The 19,597-nt window shown below is 41.2% G+C and overlaps 1 pseudogene; it reads right to left on the minus strand.

Moving 5' to 3' along the window:
- Window positions 1-7: 7 nt before the first annotated feature.
- LOC110308466 lies at window positions 8-19,374 on the minus strand (annotated as a pseudogene).
- Between the last annotated feature and the right edge of the window lie 223 nt (window positions 19,375-19,597).

The raw sequence follows: 19,597 nt of genomic DNA on the forward strand, positions 1-19,597 counted from the left end.
TCAGAATTTAGAGGCGCCGGGCCACAAGGTAGCGCTCACTGAGAGCAGTCGTGGACATATGGCTTGTGCGTAGAGGAATGACCTAGAAAGGAAGAAAATGTGAGATGCGAAAATCCCCAACAACAAACAACAACAACAACAACAAAAGGAACTGGGATGTGCGTGCTTTCGCTGCATTCAGAAAAGTCGTGATCTGGAGAGGAACATCCAGGAGGAGCATCCTGGGCGGTCCCTCCGAGTAGAGGTCGGAGGATGTGGCAGTGCAGAAGACGGTGGTGGGCGTGGCTAGGCGGGCGCGACAGAGAAGGGCCAGGCCTCCCTCGCTGGCCCGCAGCGCCCCCTGGAGCCCATGACCTGTGCGGATTTCCACCCCGGTGACTCGCCGCAGATCTCCGGGGAGCTAGTTCCTGGGAAAGTGGTCGCTGGATCAGAGTAGACAGTACTCAGAATCCGCTGTTTTCTGCTTACTAGAACTTGATCCCTGACGTCTTCTCCCATCATGCCGTGGGCACTAGAGGGACCTTGATTTCTGGCTTGTCTATTCCGCATTTGCTTTTCAAAGGAACGTGGTGCTTGAGAAAGCATGGGCACACATATGCACACACACGCACACATGCACGCGCGCGTGAAGAGAGGAACAGGCAGAGGAGGGAGACAAGGAGGATTCTGGAAAGGAAAGAGGTGGATATTACCAGTTAAGACGTTTTTGTTTGTGATAGGAAATGGATAATGAATAGAATAGAGATAATGGATAGAAATTACTGACTAATCCAAACCATAAATGTTCCCTTGAAAATGAGTTAAAAAGCAAAACGTTGTTTTGCACATTGCTTTTTGTTTTGTAGAGTCAGGGGTGTAGCCTGGACTGAACTCAAACTGGTGACAGCCCTCGTGCTTCAGGCTTCCCAGTGCTGGAGCCACAGACCTTCCTGCGTGTTTCCTTTCTTTCTCCCTCCCTCCCTCCCTCCCTCCCTCCCTCCCTCCCTCCCTTCCTTCCTTTTTAATATTTATTTATATTTACTTATTCATTCATTTGTTTATTTTGGTGAGTGTAAATGTGGGGGTATAAAAAAAAGAAAAAAGGGGCGTGATCTTCTGGAGCTCGAGTTGTGTCACATGACACGGGTGCTGGAAACTGCACTCCTATGGAAAAGCGAGAAGGCTCTTAACCACCTAGAATCGTTTCTCTAACATCGGAAAGAAAGGATTTAAGGGAGAGATTTCAGAGGAAAGCACTAAAGGTGACCAGGGAGTTAATTCATGGGTCAGATGAGGAAGTCAGTAGCTGATCACCCCATGCTTAAACTGAAAATGGAAGGAACAGGTCAGAGAGACTTCTCACAGGGTCCTGGCAAATCAGTCACTGCTGAACATCAGGGGTGGGGTGAGGGGAGTGGGGCGAACAGGGGCTAACTGGGTTCAGTTAGGATTCTCTTCCTTAAGGGTGCACCAACATCTTTGTGCTTGCTTTTGTGAATTTAAGAGTCACAAAGAATAGTTATTTTCGTTTTCCTTGAAGAGCCTTTACGTGGCTTTGTGGCATGACCCCTTGGTTCCAACAGTCCTGCCTCAGCTCTGCAGCTTCCCATGGTCTTGGTCTCGGGGCTCAGTCTTACTGTTTTGTTTTGCACCAAGAAGAACCTATCCTTTACGCTCTTCCAACAAGTAATTTTCTTCGTGGAGCATTCATGACCTTTCTCCCTTTATCTTAGCAGAATCCTTTTCTTATACTTTACTTCTCACTTTAAATGTAAATTTAAAAGTTCTGAGCAAAGCTAATTGCACGTTCTAAAGTTTCAGTTACTTCAAAATGTATGTAAGTGGTCTTCTTGTTTTCCTTTAGTAGTGACAAAGATTTTCACTACTTGGAATTAAAATTATTAATTTATAGATGGGGTCTTTTCTTGCCTGCATCTTGTGAGCTGGGATTACAGGCATGGACCCCTCCATTTGCTCCCATTTCTGTGGTTTTTTTTTTCTTTTTCTTTTTTTTCTTTTTTTTGGTTTTTCAAGACAGGGTTTCTCTGTGTAGCCCTGGCTGTATGGAACTCACTCTGGAGACCAGGTTGGCCTTGAACTCAGAAATCCACCTGTCTCTGCCTCCCAAGTGCTGGGATTAAAGGCATGCACCACCACTGCCTGGCTTCTGTGATTTTTTTTTTTTTTTTTTATGTGAGGCTGCACTTATGTTTGCATGCATGAGGAGACTAGAGGACAACTTTAGTGTAGTTTCTTAGAAACTGTCCACCTTTCTCCTAGAGACAGGGTTTCACTGGGACTTGGAGCTTTCCAAGCAGGCTAGGTCGAAGTGATTAGGTCCACCTGTCTCTTCCTCCCCCACACTGGGATTACAGGCACATGTATGCTCGACAAAAACAAAACAAAGCAGCAGCAACAACAGCAACAACAACAACAACAAACCAAGGCAAGGGCTCTGGGCTCTACTCAGGTCCTGATGCTCAAAGCAAGCACTTTACTGATGGCGCCAGCTCGCCAGCTGATCCCCATCTTGCCAGCTGATCCCTTCACTTGTTGTTGAGCTGCTGTCTGCCTCTTCTTCCACTGAGACGGGATGCAGAAGCTGGAATCTATGTGATGCTGTTGGTTGGGGCTGGACTCCCCATAATCTGTTCATCTCTGCACTGTTTTTGTTTTGTTTTGTGGTTTTTCCCATTTGCTGTAAAGGGAAGCTTCTTTGATGAAGGGGGTTAGCTGCACTGATGTGTGTATAAGGTAAGATTTCTTTCTTTTTCTTTATTATATGTAAGTACACTGTAGCTGTTTTCAGACACTCCAGAAGAGGGTGTCACCAAGTTTGTCCCTCTGTAAGAGACAGACAGACATACAGTTAAGATTCTATGAAAAGTGATCATCCTATCAGACATGGTACAGGTGAGAGCAGCGGCTTGGAGAAGAGAGATGTTTTTGGTTTGTGTCCTCATAGAAACCAGAGAAGCTCTTGCATCATTCTTATTCTTCTAAAGGAAAACAAGGAACACATGCAAAGACCTCCCCCCCAACCTCACCCCCCAAAGGCACAGGCTCCTAAGTTGGGGAGCCTGGTGCTTTGCCATCCTGTGGAACATACCTTTTGAGATCAGGCTCAGCAAGTCATATGCCTCACAAACCAAACCAAACCAAACCAAACCAAACCAAACCAAACCAAACCAAACCAAACCAAACCAAACCAAACCAAACTAAACTGAGCAAATGAGCTTCTGAGGGAAATGTTACAGCCCTAAGGAGGAGGAATATCAAAGAGTGGTCAGGGGTGCTCACTTCAGCAGTAGGTGAGTCCTGCAGGGCTGTATTTGAACCTTCTGAGTTTGTAGAGTTCTTGCTTTCAGTAAACTGCTGCTGGGCTTCACTTTCAGTTCTCAGTGTGTGTGGGAGAAGGAAGCCCCACTGCAGAATCTTAGTCCCTTGGAGTACAACTCTCCCTCCCTCCACAATTACTAAAGAGTTGTGTTTTAGAGGCTGTTTCAGACTTAATTAAAATTTAACTACGTACGTAAAAAACTATAGAAATGATCCTTGAAGGGATAGTCTTTAAGATTTATTTATTTATTTATATGAATACACTGTAGCTGTCTTTAGACACACCAGAAGAGGGTATCAGATCCCATTACAGATGGTTGTGAGCCATCATGTGGTTGCTAGGAATTGAACTCAGGACCTCTGGAAGAGCAGTCAGTGCTCTGAGCCATCTCTCCCGCCCAAAGGAATAGTCTCGAGTTTAATTAACAGAAGGGTGTGTGCAGTTAAGATAGGAATAGCTGCCAGATTCTGTGTCTCCTGCCCTCTCTTACCTTTCACTACACTTCAAAGCCAAGAATCAGAAGGGAACCTGCTTTATAGACACAGAAAAACAATGTCCTGTTCTTTCTCTTGGTCTATGTAGGCACATGATGGTTCAAGGTCTTCCAAAGTGACTGCTTCCTTCTTTGTCCAGTAAGCAGCAGCTGGGATCCCTAAGCCCAATGGAATGAATGTAAAAGACGAATCTTGTCCTGCAAGAACAGTAGATATGAGAAGATTATTGATTGATTGATTGGTGGAGGTAGTGAATTTATACAAGGAGCCAACTTACCAAGTGAATTTAGGACAAACTATGTTTTACAAAATGATGTGCCCCTTGCTTGATACTGAGATTTTTATTTAAACTGCTATATTATGCCCTATAGGAAATGACACAGAATCCAAGGCATGCCACAGGGTTGTTGTGAAGGAGGAGGTTGACAGTTAAGAAAGGTTTCTATGACCAAATCTGGTGGCAGATCACAGTTATGAATGCCATTCTCTGATGTGTTGCACCAAGGCTCTTTGGATTTGTTCCAGGGCTAGTGCATTTTACCCTAGAGCCTTTTATCCTCCACATGTGCCTGTGTCCAGTCCCCACCTCCATTGTTTCTCACTCATTAACACCACTCAAGTGGCTTGTGTGACAGACCCAGCACCAACAAGGATCCTTCCCTGCTGGAGAGGTTAAAGGTTAGGAGGACCTAAGTCATTGCTATAAAAGTCACCCAAGCCTTCTTCACCACTGGGAACATGCTCTGCATTGACTGCCCAGGTCTGTGTTATTGTCCTCTCCATTGTCTGGGACTTCGGTGTCATTTGTAGGAGGAGGAGTGCCTTAAGCATGCTGAGATTTCCTTCCCACAAAAAGGCCCTCCCTCAGCCCATCATACAAATCCAGGAATATATGTAGCTGTCTATGGAGATGTCTTGCAAGTGTTTGATCTGTGGTGTGTTCATTATTTTTTATTTTTAAAGTTTTATTTTTACTTTATGTATACGAATATTCTACCTTCATGTAGTGTGTGGACCCAAGAAGGGCAGAGGAGATATTGGATTTCCAGAGACTGGAGTTACAGATAGTTGCAACCTACAGTATATGAGGAGACTCAGGTTCCTGTCCGGTGGAAGAGCAGCAGTGGTTTTAACCATGGAGCCATCTCTCCAGCCCCTAGTTTTTAAGTATTTAGTAAAACATTTCATTCCTTTTATAGTCAACATATAATCATGCTTAACTGGCTTTAGAGCAGCCAAATCTGAACAGGATACATTTATTTTTCACTGTGATTTTTGCACACAATCACAGTTATATTAACTGAGGATAGTAAACCATTTATTCTCTTACTCTTTTTCATATTGGAATGGAAAGAAATAGTCATTGTAAACATCTGAATCTATTTCTATATTTAGAGGAGTTTAATATGTCAGGATGGAATACAACCTCATCTACAGATTCTCTGTAGTTATGTCATATCAAGCTGTGAAAATGTTTTATTTTCTTAATGGCTGGCCACTGAAAAATGTCAAGTGCATTCATGACTCCAGTGAAATAAATGTCTTTTGTTTTTATGAGATTAATCATATCACTGGATTTATTCAACTATAATGAGACAAGTAATGAGACAAGTTGGAACATGCTAGACTGTCACTGCAGACCACAGGTTCTTATTTACTCATATGTAATTTGTAACTACTGTTGGTCTCTTTCCCATAGCTTAAGGGTGGGGGTGGGGGTCTAATAATCTCAAAGACATTACTTTTCTGCTTTTTCTAAGGACAGGAGACAACTGTGCTGGAGGGAGTGTTGGTTGTGTATGGGGCAGGGGGCAGGGGGCAGGGGGCAGGGGATGAGGGAGGGAGTGTTGCTTTTAAACTCAGTGCCAGGACTTGCACTGAGGGAAATGTTGGCTGTTTTCTGCCTCAACATCATGAAACGTCATGAGAGGAAAAGCCACTTAACTATATACCTAGATTGCAGCATATAGCAATACCCAGAATACACACCAGCTCTATATCTATTTAAATGGCTACCCACTGTGATATGATGAAGCAAGTTGGAGCTTATGAGAACTTTAAAGATCCAAAGGAGGTGTGGATGGAGAAGAACTTGTCATCTGTTTGTGGTCTGAACTTTCTCCACAAGGAGGTTCTGGGACTGATGGTGACAGCCTGGAACATGCTGAGGAGACAGAGGTGCAGATGGAAAGGCCCTGGGCTACCCTTCCCAAATAAACCACAGTTTTACAGTTCATATCACCCAGAATGTTTTTGAAATGAAATTCTGTGGCTATATATCTGACCCCTGAAGTATAAATAATGCTTACATTTGAATATACCAGATAAGTGAAGATAGAGTCTATAGGTTTATTTTCTTCTCAGAACTCATGATAAATGTATGCACATGTCTCACAAATATAAGGATGTTCCCTAAGATTCCAAGTCCAATAAGAGAAAGGCAGATTATTTGCTGAATGAGGTCACTCCAAATCATCTTAGATCTGACCTGACCTGCAGGTACAAGTCAACCTGAAACACAAACGGGGGAGTGGGGATGAAAAGACACAGACAGAAGGAATGAAGTCAAGCCTGGTCCTGGTCAAGACTCAAAGTTTATTTCTGCAGCTCCAGCTTATAAGCATCCCACCAAACAAAGCTCTTCTTGATAAAGTTCCTCCACAGACTAAACATAGATAAGAGTTTCAATTGTCTGCACACACTGCTCTCTGACTTTGGCTACACAGACTACTCTCTGGCCTTGGCTACACACACTGTTCTCATGGCAGTACTCTGGCTCTCCACAGTTCCTCCTTTTTAATTTTATTTAATAAAAGATGCTCCAGCTGAATATACCTGTCTTAGGTTGATGTCTATATTGCCCCTTCTTACCCATCGTGGAAGCATACATAGCATTGACGTATACTCTGTCTTAGGTTGAGAGGAGCTCAAGAACACTCTTACTCATCAGTGGTTCACTCATGAGTGAATATTCATTCAAACTGGAGAGGACGATGTTTTTAGATGGAGGCCATGTATCTGACTCTTCAGATGTAAAAATTGTGTATGGTGTACTGAAGGACACATGGCAGCAGTAAACAGAGGAGCAAGTGTGACAACAACAGCAATGATGTGTTGAAGTAGTGCAGGCTAAGAAGGAAACCAGCCCTGCAGCTGTCCTAGTAGATCTCTAGCTGCTTGAGCTGCATCAAAATGTAGAGGCTCTGCCTTTTCTAAATTAATAACTTCTTAGTGTAATTTTAATAAGTCCAAAGATAAATTTGCATGATTCCAAACACCTTGCAAGTGGCATTGCACACTCTTCCAACTATATATAGTATTGTTAAAAAGTTTTGGTGTTACACAAATCCATTGATAATTAGCATGACATCTAAATCTAGTTTGTATTTTTAACCCCTGTATTTCTTCCTCCAAGAAATTAGGCACCTCAAGTAAGGCATCTAATTTCTGTTGCATCTTATCATCTATACACTCCTGAGTATGCAAAGCCATGGAAACATTTCTGGATAAACCATTTACAAAATGAACTGTTTGAACACTTTGGGATAGGACAATAGCAGCTGTATTAGCAGTGGCCATTAAAGAAATCAAAGCTACAACACCTGCTATAATTAAACAAATCATACATTTAGGCCTGGCCAATACTCTTGTTAACTTTTCAATTATCTGTAAACCCATGTTATCAAACCAACAGGGTATGTGAACACACACTGCAATAGGCCCTTTCATCCAAGCTGGACTTGATCTTTCAGGCTAAGCACTTACATTATCTAAGGCAGCATCCAACTTCCATATGTATCCTTGTTGATAACCTTTGTGAATCCACCAGAGTCCAGCAGACAAAGCTGATGAGGGTAGGATAGGTGGAGATGGAGAGCCAGTAGCATAATTAGTCATACTAGACACTCCCCTATATTCTGACCAGTCCAAAATCTTGAGGTCAGTCTCATGAGGCTGATAAAGCACAGGCTTATTCCCCACACATTGTTTTCAGGGAATTGTGATATTTGTGCATTCCCTCATTCCACAATGCAGAAAATGCTGTGGTGCCTAGTATCCCTTAACCTTTGGACCAGTAGGTAAAGTTACTTGAATGCTATTTAAACTATCTTGGCATGAGTCAAGATCTTTCCCCTGCAATTTAGTAGGAGATACTCTTAGACATCCAGTAATGTTCTGCTTTGAAAAGTATATGGGGTTACCAGTTGCTTGGTAATTATTTCTCTACTGATAGTGAAATTTTCTCCAGCAGGAATATCCATAAACTTAATGTTGTTTATCATTACCACAACTTCTGGTCCTTCCCATACTGTTGGATATAAAAGGGGTGGTGGATGAGGGACATAGGCCCAATACAGCTACTTTATCATCACTGTCAGGGAAGTCTGCAAGCTCACGATCAGCATCATTCTTGTCCCAGCATCAGCATGTCTCACCAACCACTCTGAAAGCTATCATGCTCCTTCAGCATCCTTCAGAAAAAAACACAAACATGTCCTCTTCCCAGTATTAGTACCCAATCGGGATCATGTCGTATGTCAGTAAGTAGGTCCTTCCATTTCACGTAGGCATAAATATGCCTAGTTATAGGGTACCATAGACAGACAAGTTCCTTGCCACTCAAATTTTAAAATTAAAATAGTATGATTTAAATAATTTTGTGGTGTATGGGAATATAATTTCCCCCTTTTTTACTTTAGGAAGATATTATTTTAAAGTTCCATGGGCCCGTTCCACAATACCTTGTCCTTGCAGATTATATGCCATCACAGTAATATGGGTAACATTAAATTGTCAACAAAACATCTCAAATGCTTGTCTGCAATAGCCAGTTCCATTATCTGTCTTAATCTGATTTGGAACAACCAGCATAGAAAAACAATGTAGGCAACGACTAATCACATTTTTAGTTGCTTCTCCTGTGAAATCNGTTGCAACTAGAAAGCCTAAGAAGGTATCAGTAGTCACATGTATATATTTTAATTTTCCAAGAAATGTGAGTAACATCCAGTTGCCATAATTGATTAGGTACAAGTCCTCCAGAATTAATATCATTATGTGGTACAGGATGAAATCNAGGACACCGAGGACAAGTCTTTACAATTTGATGTGCACATTCTCTAGAAATACCAAATTGTTGTCTTAAGCTATTACTATTTTGATGATGTAAAGAATGAGATTGTTTTGGCCAATTGTTCCTGTGTATGGCCTATAATCTGCCTGGTATACAAATCTGCTGTGGCATTGCCCTCACTAAGGGGTCTGGGCAATTTGTATGAGCCCTTATATGTCCTATAAAGTGAGGAACAGTGCCTTCTCTTAAATTAAGTTGTATTTGCAGAAATAGTTGAAAAATTTGAGAATTAGCAGTATCTAAAAGAAGGAACAATTTCAAGCAATTATAAACCATGAGCTATATATTGGCTATCAGTATACAAATTAAAAGCTTGATTTGTCAACATTTCAAAAACAATGGCTATACCACATAATTCAATTATTTGTGCTGAAGCAGGGGGAAACTCTAGAACAAACATGTGATATAATTATATATGCTGCCTTCCCATTAGAAGTTCCTCTACAGACTAAACATACATAAGAGTTCCTCTTAGCTGTACACATTGCACTCTGACCTTGGCTACGCAGACTGCTCTCATGGTGGTACACTGGGTCTCCATGGGTGAGAACTATTGAAATCCACTTTGAGGAACACAGATGAATGGCTGACATCACCTCCATGGACTGTCTCTATGTATAATAAGAAATTTCAGAAATATGAAAATGTACATGGCTCTTCTCCAGCAGGCACCTGATTGCGTTTATTGCTTTTCTTCTTTTTCATTTTTTCTTTTCAATGGCATGGGTGATAATAGTGATATTTTAGACATAAATCCCATGCTAATGCTTCTACTTGCCTTTCCAAACAATTCATTCTTTGTATCCTTCAGCTCTAAAAGTTACATAAACATTATGTTTAGAGGATAATTCTCTGTGCTGGAAAGGCTTGTGTTGCAGCCTGATGAGACTGTTGCCCAATGCCACAAAGGAAGAACCCCATGACCAAAAACAACTTGAGGAGGAAAGGGTTTATTTGATCTTACAACTTAGGGCACTTTGATGATCATACAGGTTTAAGTCAGGGCAGGACTAGAGACAGAAACCATAACACAGAAGAACTGAGGCAGAGCTTGCTCAGCCTGCCATCTTAGTGGCATTGCCCACAGTGAACAGGGTCTTCCCAATCAATCAATGTAGAAAATGTACCACAGGCTTGCCCATAGACCAATCTGATTGTGGAATTTTCTCAACTGAAGTTCCTGTTTCCCAAACAACACTGTAGCTTGTGCCAAGCTGATGGAAAACTAGTCAGCACTCCTTGGCAAATGGACCTATGCTCTGAAGAGAGGTGGGTGTGAGTGCCAACCTGATGTCTTACAGTTGTGTGACAGAATGTTTCCTGGGGAGATGCAACTCACCCCAGATAGGGATCCCAAGAAAGACCAAAGTACAGATTCCACAAAAGTCTAACCTGATGAAGGAGTTTTCTTGGCTGAGGGGTTACTTACAGGATGACCCAAAGACAGCTGCACTACTCAGGCCCACCCCAACATAAGTCACAGCCCACAAAAGCTGGGAAAGCTGGAGGACACTGCACAGCCTGCAGGCAGCCCAACAGCTTGGAGAGTGCCCTTTCCAAGTGACTGTGGCACCAGCCTCTTCCTCTGGTTTCTGCTTCTCCCAGGCAGCTGGTTTGGTGTTAAGTCTTCTTTGCAGCTTGAGTTGCCTGAGTGTCTTTTTTGTACTTTAGCTGAGTCTGAAAAGGATCTGCCGCTTGTTTTGTCTATTCTGGCAGGGAGGGCCCTAGCAGATCTGCCTAGTCAGTTCTTGGGATATTGTATTTGTTTAGCTTTTTGATTAAAGAGCTTTCCTGCAGCATGGAATGTTCAATCTCAGAGGAAACTATTACAGGACACTCAGCTATGAAATCATGCAAAACTATGGCCTATTTCTTAGGAATTAAGGACATCAGGATGTCTGAGCTTATCCCTACAATTTTGCACTTTGCCTGCATTCTGATGTTTAGATAAAGTCTACAAGTCTTCCTGTTTTGCCTTTTTGATCTCCTGGCCATTATTGCCTTCTCATTATTAAGCATGTGCTTCAGATCTCTCTATCCTGAAGGTTTCTGGCAACACAGCTGCCTCCCTGCTTCTGGCATATCAGTTGCTGCCTTTTGATCTTTGATTTTTCTGACCAGTGGGGACAGTAAAGGCTGCACCAGTGCACCCAAACACTTCCCCAAGCCTAAATCTTTCATGTAATGAGGTTTTTGAGCATTACCTAACACATCCATTTTAAGTAAAACAACTGGACTATAGAATGAATCTTTTGTCATTCCATATACCTCAATGCCCCTAGGTACTAATCAAATGTTATCTTGGATTTTATTTTATTTTCTGCCTTTCTAGGAGTTATTATTATTATTATTATTTTACCTCTCTTGTCTTACCATCTATCTATAGCCCAGAGTCAGATTTATTATTAACTTGAAATATATAACAAGTTACTTTTCATTACATGGAATAAAAATGAAGAATGTCAAAGGAGAGGGGTAAGAATTACTGTACATGCTTTCTTAGTTTCTTTCTTTTTGGCAGCCCTAGGGGTTCACTCTCAGGCTTCACATATTTGAGATAAGCACCCCACCTCTGAGCTGCAATCCTGCTCTCCAAATCGCTTTTGGAACACTACAGCAAACAGTTTCAGATGAGAAGCTTTGTGTTCAGATTGATGCACGATACTATTCAAACGACACATGGCATCAGAGGCAGGTAAGTGCATCCATACCAGGCTCTGGAGCCTCAAATAAGTATAAGATTAGAACTCCTTGGACACGATATTGGGCTGAATTTAAGGGAGGTGCCCTCAAATAATACTAAACAAACAGCCTGGTAGAACAGTAAGAATTCTCAAAAGAACAACTTTTTGACAACAGAGCTCTTAAGAAACAGGCATGTAACAAGAGAAGCTGATTTGCATATGTGTACTATTATTCATGGAGATAGGGAGATGTTAGGGATGGATGCACAAATAATACCTTCAATTTAATCACAATGCACATAGAACTTAGGAAACTAATAGAAAGTGAAAGATGGTCCATTCATTGTGATACACCAAACATCAGATGAAAAACAAATGTATGTAAACTAATTCAGGCAACAGAACCATGATTCAGGTGCAAATTAAGACCCCAACCAAACAAACTGAGTTCTGGCCAGAAACCCAGACATCTTTCTGTTTTCCAAAAAAGCATATGATGAGGACCTATGACAGGACCCAGAACTTTCTAAAGATATATAATCTTGGACTTGGACAGAGATGCTGGACATGATCTTCATCTCCTTCCTCCTCTTCCTTTTTGTCCTCCTCATCGTCTTCCTCCTTGTCCTCCTCCTCCTCCTCCCCCTCGTCCTCCTTCTCCTCTTGGCTTAGCCACATAAATTTAGGTATAGGCAGTAGAGGGAAGGTGTTAAGTATTTCAAACCCTCTCTTGACTCCCTAGAACACTACAAAAGAGATTAACATTTTTGCTTCTGTGGGAAATTTACTTGGCACTTGTATAAACCAGAGAACTCCAGGTCTTCTCACGTTGGCAGCTGTGGTGAAGTCAGGTTTTGGTTTGTCCTAGAAGGTGAGCCTCCTGGAACTGCATTTGTATCTTAGTGTTGTAGAGTCTTGGCTGTCATAACTTTTCTCTGAGACCTCAGTTGTCACAGTTACATTGCTGTAACTACTGCATCTTGTACAATCCATCCATACAACTATCTTTATAGAACTAAATATTGGTTGTAAGATTCATATATTTCAGAATGAAACAGCAAGAAGCAGTTTTGACAAAATTCACCCCTGGGGATGCTGAAATGAATAGCAAGTCATTTCCAGCCCCCTGCCTGATCCTGCCTCATCTGATGTTGTTTCTAGAGACTTACTTTCAGAACAGCTTCAGGAATGGCTGCTGATCCCCAATAACTCCAGTTCATCCAGCCTTTTAGATGTCAGGACTTCAGTTAAGCCCTGAACTTTCAAAGCATACAGAGACTGGACAATAAATGCTACAGGTAGCTTTCTTAAGTCTAACCATTTTATTTTCTGATTTTCCACTCTCCCTATCCCTTAAAAAAAAAAAAAAGGAATTCTTCATTCCAACTCAGCAGTCTTGGAAAACCGTCACCCCAATCCCTTGGGTTTGGTTGTCTGGTTTGGTTGTTTTATGAATTATAGATATGTTGTCATTCTAAGGGATAATTTGGAAATAATTATAGCTTAGGATGGGGAGGAAACTAAAGAGAGCTTAGACTCGGGGATTTCACATCTTTCCTTTTCTCTTCTCTATCCTTCTTTCTTAGGTAAAGGGAAAGAGATTGAAAATAAAAAATGGGGATAGAGTAATAGTATAGAGATTAGACAAATGGGGATGGATTATTAAATTTACTTTTAAATAAATCATTTTATAGTTGTAATCTTATATTGGTACAAATCTTTATATTTTGATGAAAAATTGATGTTATATATTTCTTACAGTGGTACAGAATTTATATATTGATACAGGTTTAAGGTTTTCACTGGCATAAATCTTTGTATATTGACACAAAATTTAAAATTAATTGTTACTCTTAGATAGGCATTGTGCCTATGCAACTCATTTAAGAATACAAGGCTTAGACCCAGTCCTTTTAATAGCTGCTATTACAAACTGTTTAAGATATCAACTAATGTAATAGTCAGATAGTTAAACTCTTTGTCATTTAGATTCTAATTTAATTAATTATAATAAAATGTTTTCAAGGTTATTCAAATAATGAATAGCTGAAAATATTCAATGTTTGACAATTCAGTTATTATATATATAGATAGATGGTCTTCAAAAGTGTCAGAAATCCACAGAATAAGCCATTTAAAATAATTTCATTATTAATAGATCTTTTGACTACAAGACATATATGCTCCTGACGGTACCCCCATCCCACTTTAAGAAGGATGTTGAGCATCAATACCTCCATGTAGAGTTGTTTCAATTGTGGCAAGCGAGCCACTGGGCAAGAAATGCCCTAATTTCATCTACAGACAGAATGCTGCCCACAAAGGACAAATGGACATAGGATACTCAAATTGCTAAGCTCTGCCAATATAGGGTAAGCTAGTCCTTCATAATTTCTGCTTCACTTAAGGTCTGTCAGATGGTCTGGGACAGAAGGCTGAAGACAGATGCTTCAATGTTCTGAGGAATATTGGGGACTGTTCATGCAGTCACCTGTCTCTGCCAACTGTTTAAGTTTTGGAAGATATGTCTTTGTGCTTCCTACATATTCAGTAATATTTAATCTTTTCTCAAATCTCTGATGGGGTCGAAGACTAGTTATAGTCTCACAACTGAACTTAAGTTGTTTAGCAATAAAAAAGATGTTCTAGATTTGAAAGGATGGTTTTCAGATGGTAATACAAGTTAAAATCAAATATGATAGAGGCACAGAATTGTAAACTATTTAAGTTAGGATAGATGATAGAATACTTTATCTAAATTACCAAATATGATGGGCTGGATATTATAAGTGTATGTCATACATTATAATTAAAATAATTGTTGTAATTTTGTTCAATTTATACCTGAGAGAAAAGGCCTTTTATTGGACTAAAAGGGAGGACTGTGAAGTTTTGTCTCTTACTCTTTATTGTAATGCTGAGTGCTGGCCTCTAAAATGTGGGGTTTACATGTAGCCTAAGGGACCCTGCTCCCAGTTTGTGGTCTCTCTTCCCCCACCATGGAACCTGCTTGCTCAAGGGTGGAGTTTCCTGCTCATTCATTCTGCCACGCCCACTGCTGGACCCTGTCGGCTTTGCTGCTTGGAGGCACACACGTGTTCGTCCTGCTACTGGACCCCGAGTTACTTGGTGGGAAATTGGGATCCCTCCCCCCTTTCTTTATAACTAAATGTTGGAATTAGTAAAGGAGGGCCTTAAACATGGAATCGTCTTGGCCCCATTCTTTCTCCCTCCCCATCTAGCCCGCAGTCCCAGTTAATTTGGATTGATAAATAAAGATTCTGGTAGCCAATAGCTGAGGAGAAGAGACATACGTGGAGTTTAGGTTTCCTGGGCTTGAGACCATGAGGAGTTAGGAGAAAGAGAAGCTTCCATGGGATAGTCTGCACATGCAGGAGAGAAGCAAGGAGAGCCACCATGGGCTGGGAGCCAGGAGAACATGGCCCATAGGGCTGCCCAATTGGGTCAAGAGCAGCCAAGATAGAACATAGTTAATATTAAGTGATAATTTGGGGTTATCAGTGGGAAGGTAGATTCTAAAAGCAAGGAGGGTAGGCAGCTGCCCAGCTATAGTGCTGCTTAATGAATATTAAAATATAAGACTGTGTATATGTTTTCCATTCAGGAACATAAATGGTCAAATGCAGGAAGGAACACTGTGCTGGGATTTATTAAATATTTTTTACTACAGTACTTTGTTGAAAAGTCTTTTTGGATCAAAAGTCTATATCAGGAAGGTCTAAATATCATAGCACTACTATCCTTGCAGAGACTCCTGGAAGCTTCACAATGTAGTTAAGAAACAGAACAAATGACTACATATAGAAGGGGTCATGGAGTGCTATGAACTTGACTTATAACCTACTCCGATAGGAACGATTTATTCCTAGACATCTACATTAAGATCTTATGAAGAGTCACCTGATGAGCTGATTCCATTCCAAATAAGGTTCTACCTCCTCATTACTGACAGATGGGCATCACACTTCCAGCCCCAGACCTCCAAGACATACTTAACCCACACTGAAATCACAGAAGATGTTTAACATGCATATAAAGTTCAACATGTCTGAAACTCTATGTGCCTTCTCTATTTGACCATGGAATCCATTCCTCAAATCATTTACATTTAAAGACTTCTCAGTCAATTTACCTAGGATTTCAACCAAAATTCTCTCTCACATCCTAGTCTTCAGTAAACATTATTGGTACTATCTTCAATTATTGGAAATCCAACTAAATACCACTACCTGTTTAACTACTACCACCCAAATCCAAATTCCCATATTTTTATATCCATAGAGATTGCTTGATCACATCCCACTTGTCGTCATCCTGCTCTTGAATCTTTCTGTTCAGGATAACCTGCTATTGCATGGGAATGTTGAGTTTGAGTTGCCATATCTTTTCTGTGTATCACGCTACCCTTGCCCCAGGCTCATTCCAATTGTTTAGATATAGGGAACACTGAAATAGAATTGCCACTGCCTGTTGTAAAGTTGCTCTAAAAAGCACATTCCACTAAGAGCCTCTCATTGGTCTTTTTGTTGCCTCTCCTTTCCTGTTGCATTTGTACCACCGTCTGAAGGCTCTCCTTGTCCTTGTCAGACTCTGCTCATACTCAGTGTGGAACTTGCACGTTTAGTTTTATTTTGTACTAGCACAAATCTCTCATACTTTCCTCTAAAATTTCTTTTTCCTGCCAATCACAGCCAGCTACAGCATCAAGAAGTGGCTTTTAAAGTATGTTACAATCTGCCATTCTTTTAGTGAAAGTTCTTCAGCGATCTCTTATTATTCTCATAGCCAATCATACCCATGGTGTATACTATTTGAATTTTTGTAGCATAGACCTGATCCACATCTTATTTGCATGCTTTCCTTCTGTCAGAAGTTGTGTGTTCTTCAGCTAACATCTGCATGCAACATACTACACTTCAGCTGAGTTTTTTCGTTCCTTACAGGATAGTGCTATATAAAGCAAGAAGTTTTTCCCCAGATATCACTTCAAAAGAAATCAAATGTCTGAATACACAATAATTTCTTCACTCAAAGAACTCTTGAAATATCCCAAACAAATGACAAGTTAGTGTGTAAAACAAAGGTACATATTTTATTCTTGTGGCTGTGGCTATGTGTGCCCAATCATATAGATATATCACATGCTCAGATTATATAATGTTACAGCTATGCATTTGATTTCAGTGCTGGTCCATGGTATTGAAAATATTAAGTATTAAGATACTCTGAGAGATATTCTGGGTGTACTGGTTCATGTCTTTAACTCCAGAAATCTCTGTGAGTTTGAGGCCATCCTGGTCTACATAGTGAGTTTCAGGATAGGCAAAACGATGAGTAATATCTTGTCATGAAAAAAGTAAAACAAAATAAAATTAAATCAAATAAAAAATACTCTGAGAAATAATTTACCGTCAACATTAAAGCTGAACTTCTTATTCCTTCAAAATATGACAGGCTAGGTATCCTTTCCTCTAATATGCCTACTTAGTTCTTTGCAAAATAAAATAAATCCATTGTGCAAATGGATGTAAAAGAAATGTGAAAAATAAAATAATCTGCCCAGGTTTCTTGATTTCTCAAGCCAAGTCTTAGTGTCTAGTTCAGATTTTATATAAACCAAACCAAACCAAACCAAACCAAACCAAACCAAACCAAACCAAACCAAAACAAAACAAACGTATTATGAAAAAGCTGGATTACTTTAATGGTCTGATATGTTATAACATTAGGGCACAGTAAAATCACAGTGAAAGGAGACCTGAGGACTTTACTGGGCCTTTGAGCCTGTGAACCAGTCAGAGTAGACTCACCATAGCTGTCTCTCACTGGGGGCCATAACTGAGTTACTCCAGAGGCACGTGCCTCAGTTGTCCCAGTGTTTCTTCAGAAAACCCTTTGCTCTTAGCAAAAGGATCAGCCCCAGCATCATCAACAGATCAACTCAACCCAGAGAGACAGGAGGGAAGGATGCACAAGCATGAGGCAGGATGCTCTTCCCTCTGACACACACCTTTAGCTCGGGCTCTTACCATTAAGGGCCACTCACATTCAGGTTGGGTCTTCCCACATCAATCAGGACAGAAAGAAGAGTTGAGGCTTCCCACTCAGGTGATTATAATTCATGACAAGCTGACATAAAAACTAGTCATTGCTTGGCATAGTGTCTCACACCTTTAATCCCACACTCTAGGAGGCAGAGGCTGGCAGACCTCTGAGTTAGAGGCTAGCCTGGTCTACACAGCTAGTTCCAGAACAGACAAGGCTCCTCATACCCTCCCCCTTCTCCCACAAGAAACTAACCACAATAGTGACCTTAAATTTATATTATAAAGCATTATGAAACTAGTTTATCTTAGCAAAGAGCAGTATTTCAGAGACGCACAGCCTGGCCTATCTCTTGGTTTAGTCTGCTGAGTTTTACTCTTGGACCAGGGAAGGAGTTCAGGCAACCTTGGGTCCCCTCCAGGCACAGCTGAGCTGCAGAGAGAGCAGTTCAACCTCACTCTCAGCAAAGTCTACTTGAGTTTTGCTGGTTATCCTGCGGAGGAACTGCAGTGAGCTGATGGGAAGCTTTGGTGAACAGCCCTTCATGGCCCTGCATCCCTTCAGGAGTGGCACTCACACAACTAAGAGCAGTCAGAAGCCTCCCTGGGATGACTGCAGTGCAGCGTCTTGAGGATGCGGGGTCTGGACACTTTCTGGATCCTCCAGATTCTTCCAAACCTGAGGCTTTGGAGTTATCAGGGCCTCCAATGTCCTGCTGCTTGCCCAGGCTGTGCCAACTGGGGTCTACCAAGTGATCCCCTCAGGACCCTCAGCACTGCAGTCCCCTTGTCTGCAGCTCAACAGGCTGCACCAGGGCGGCATCAGGGATGATAGGATTCCAGGGAGGAGAGGAGGGGAGATCTCAAGAACACTGGGATGTTCAGAACAGGCCATAGTAAGTGACTGGAAGAGCGGTGGAAGCTCCAGTGTAAATAGTCTGTCAGCGAGGTATTTACTCATCCGTGTGCTAGTGAGGCTTTGTCTCCAGACATATGATGGCGTCATTTGAGAGAGCCCTTTTGCCAGAGATTCTTGTGGTGGAACTTTAAGGTCTAACTGTGTTATAATTTCCCTACATCATCCACACCAGTTTTCTTTGATTTTGAAACTTAGCAACATTAAACAATTGATCAAATTTGCTTGTTGTGGTGACTTTGTTAGTCTCACTGTTGTCTTCACTCAGTCCTGCAAACTCACCTCAGATAAGAGTCATCTTAAAGATCCAAAAGGGGAGGAGAAAGGCAAGAACATGCCATGCTGTCTGTGGTTTGAGCTTTCTCCACAGTGTGGTCCCGGGACTGATGGTGACCGCCTGGACCACACTGAGGAGACAGGTGGTGCAGATGGAGAGGCCACGGGCAACCCTTTCTAGATAAATTATAGTTTTACAACCAACATCACCTAGGAAGTTTCTGATGTAAAAAATTATGGTTATGTCTCTGACCCCTATGCAATAAACAATTATTGTGTTTACAAAAGCCAAGTGGATGAAAAAAATCTATATTTTTATTCTCACGACCCATGATGAAAGTATGCACATGTCTCACACATAAGATGATGTTTCCTAAAACTCCAAGTCCAATAAGTGAAATGAAAATTATTCTCTGGATGAGGTCTCTCCAAATTATCTTCATGGCTAAAGCTAGGGAAAACCTGAGAAACACAAGGAAGTAGGCATGATATAGTTCATGCCTGTGGGTTTTCTGTTTTCTTCCGTGGAATGAACAGTGTATTATGTAAGAGCACAGGTTTTTTGCTTACAGATACCTGATTTTATTCTTGGACCTTCTGTTCTTGGTTCCATTGACATGGGGATGATGATGATGATGATGACAATTGGATGTGAGCACCATGCTGATGCCTTCTCAACCTTCACAGGAGTTCTTTATATCCTCCATCT

The sequence above is a fragment of the Mus caroli genome, chromosome 13, assembly GCF_900094665.2.
Source record: "Mus caroli chromosome 13, CAROLI_EIJ_v1.1, whole genome shotgun sequence".
Classification (NCBI taxonomy): Eukaryota; Metazoa; Chordata; class Mammalia; order Rodentia; family Muridae; genus Mus; species Mus caroli.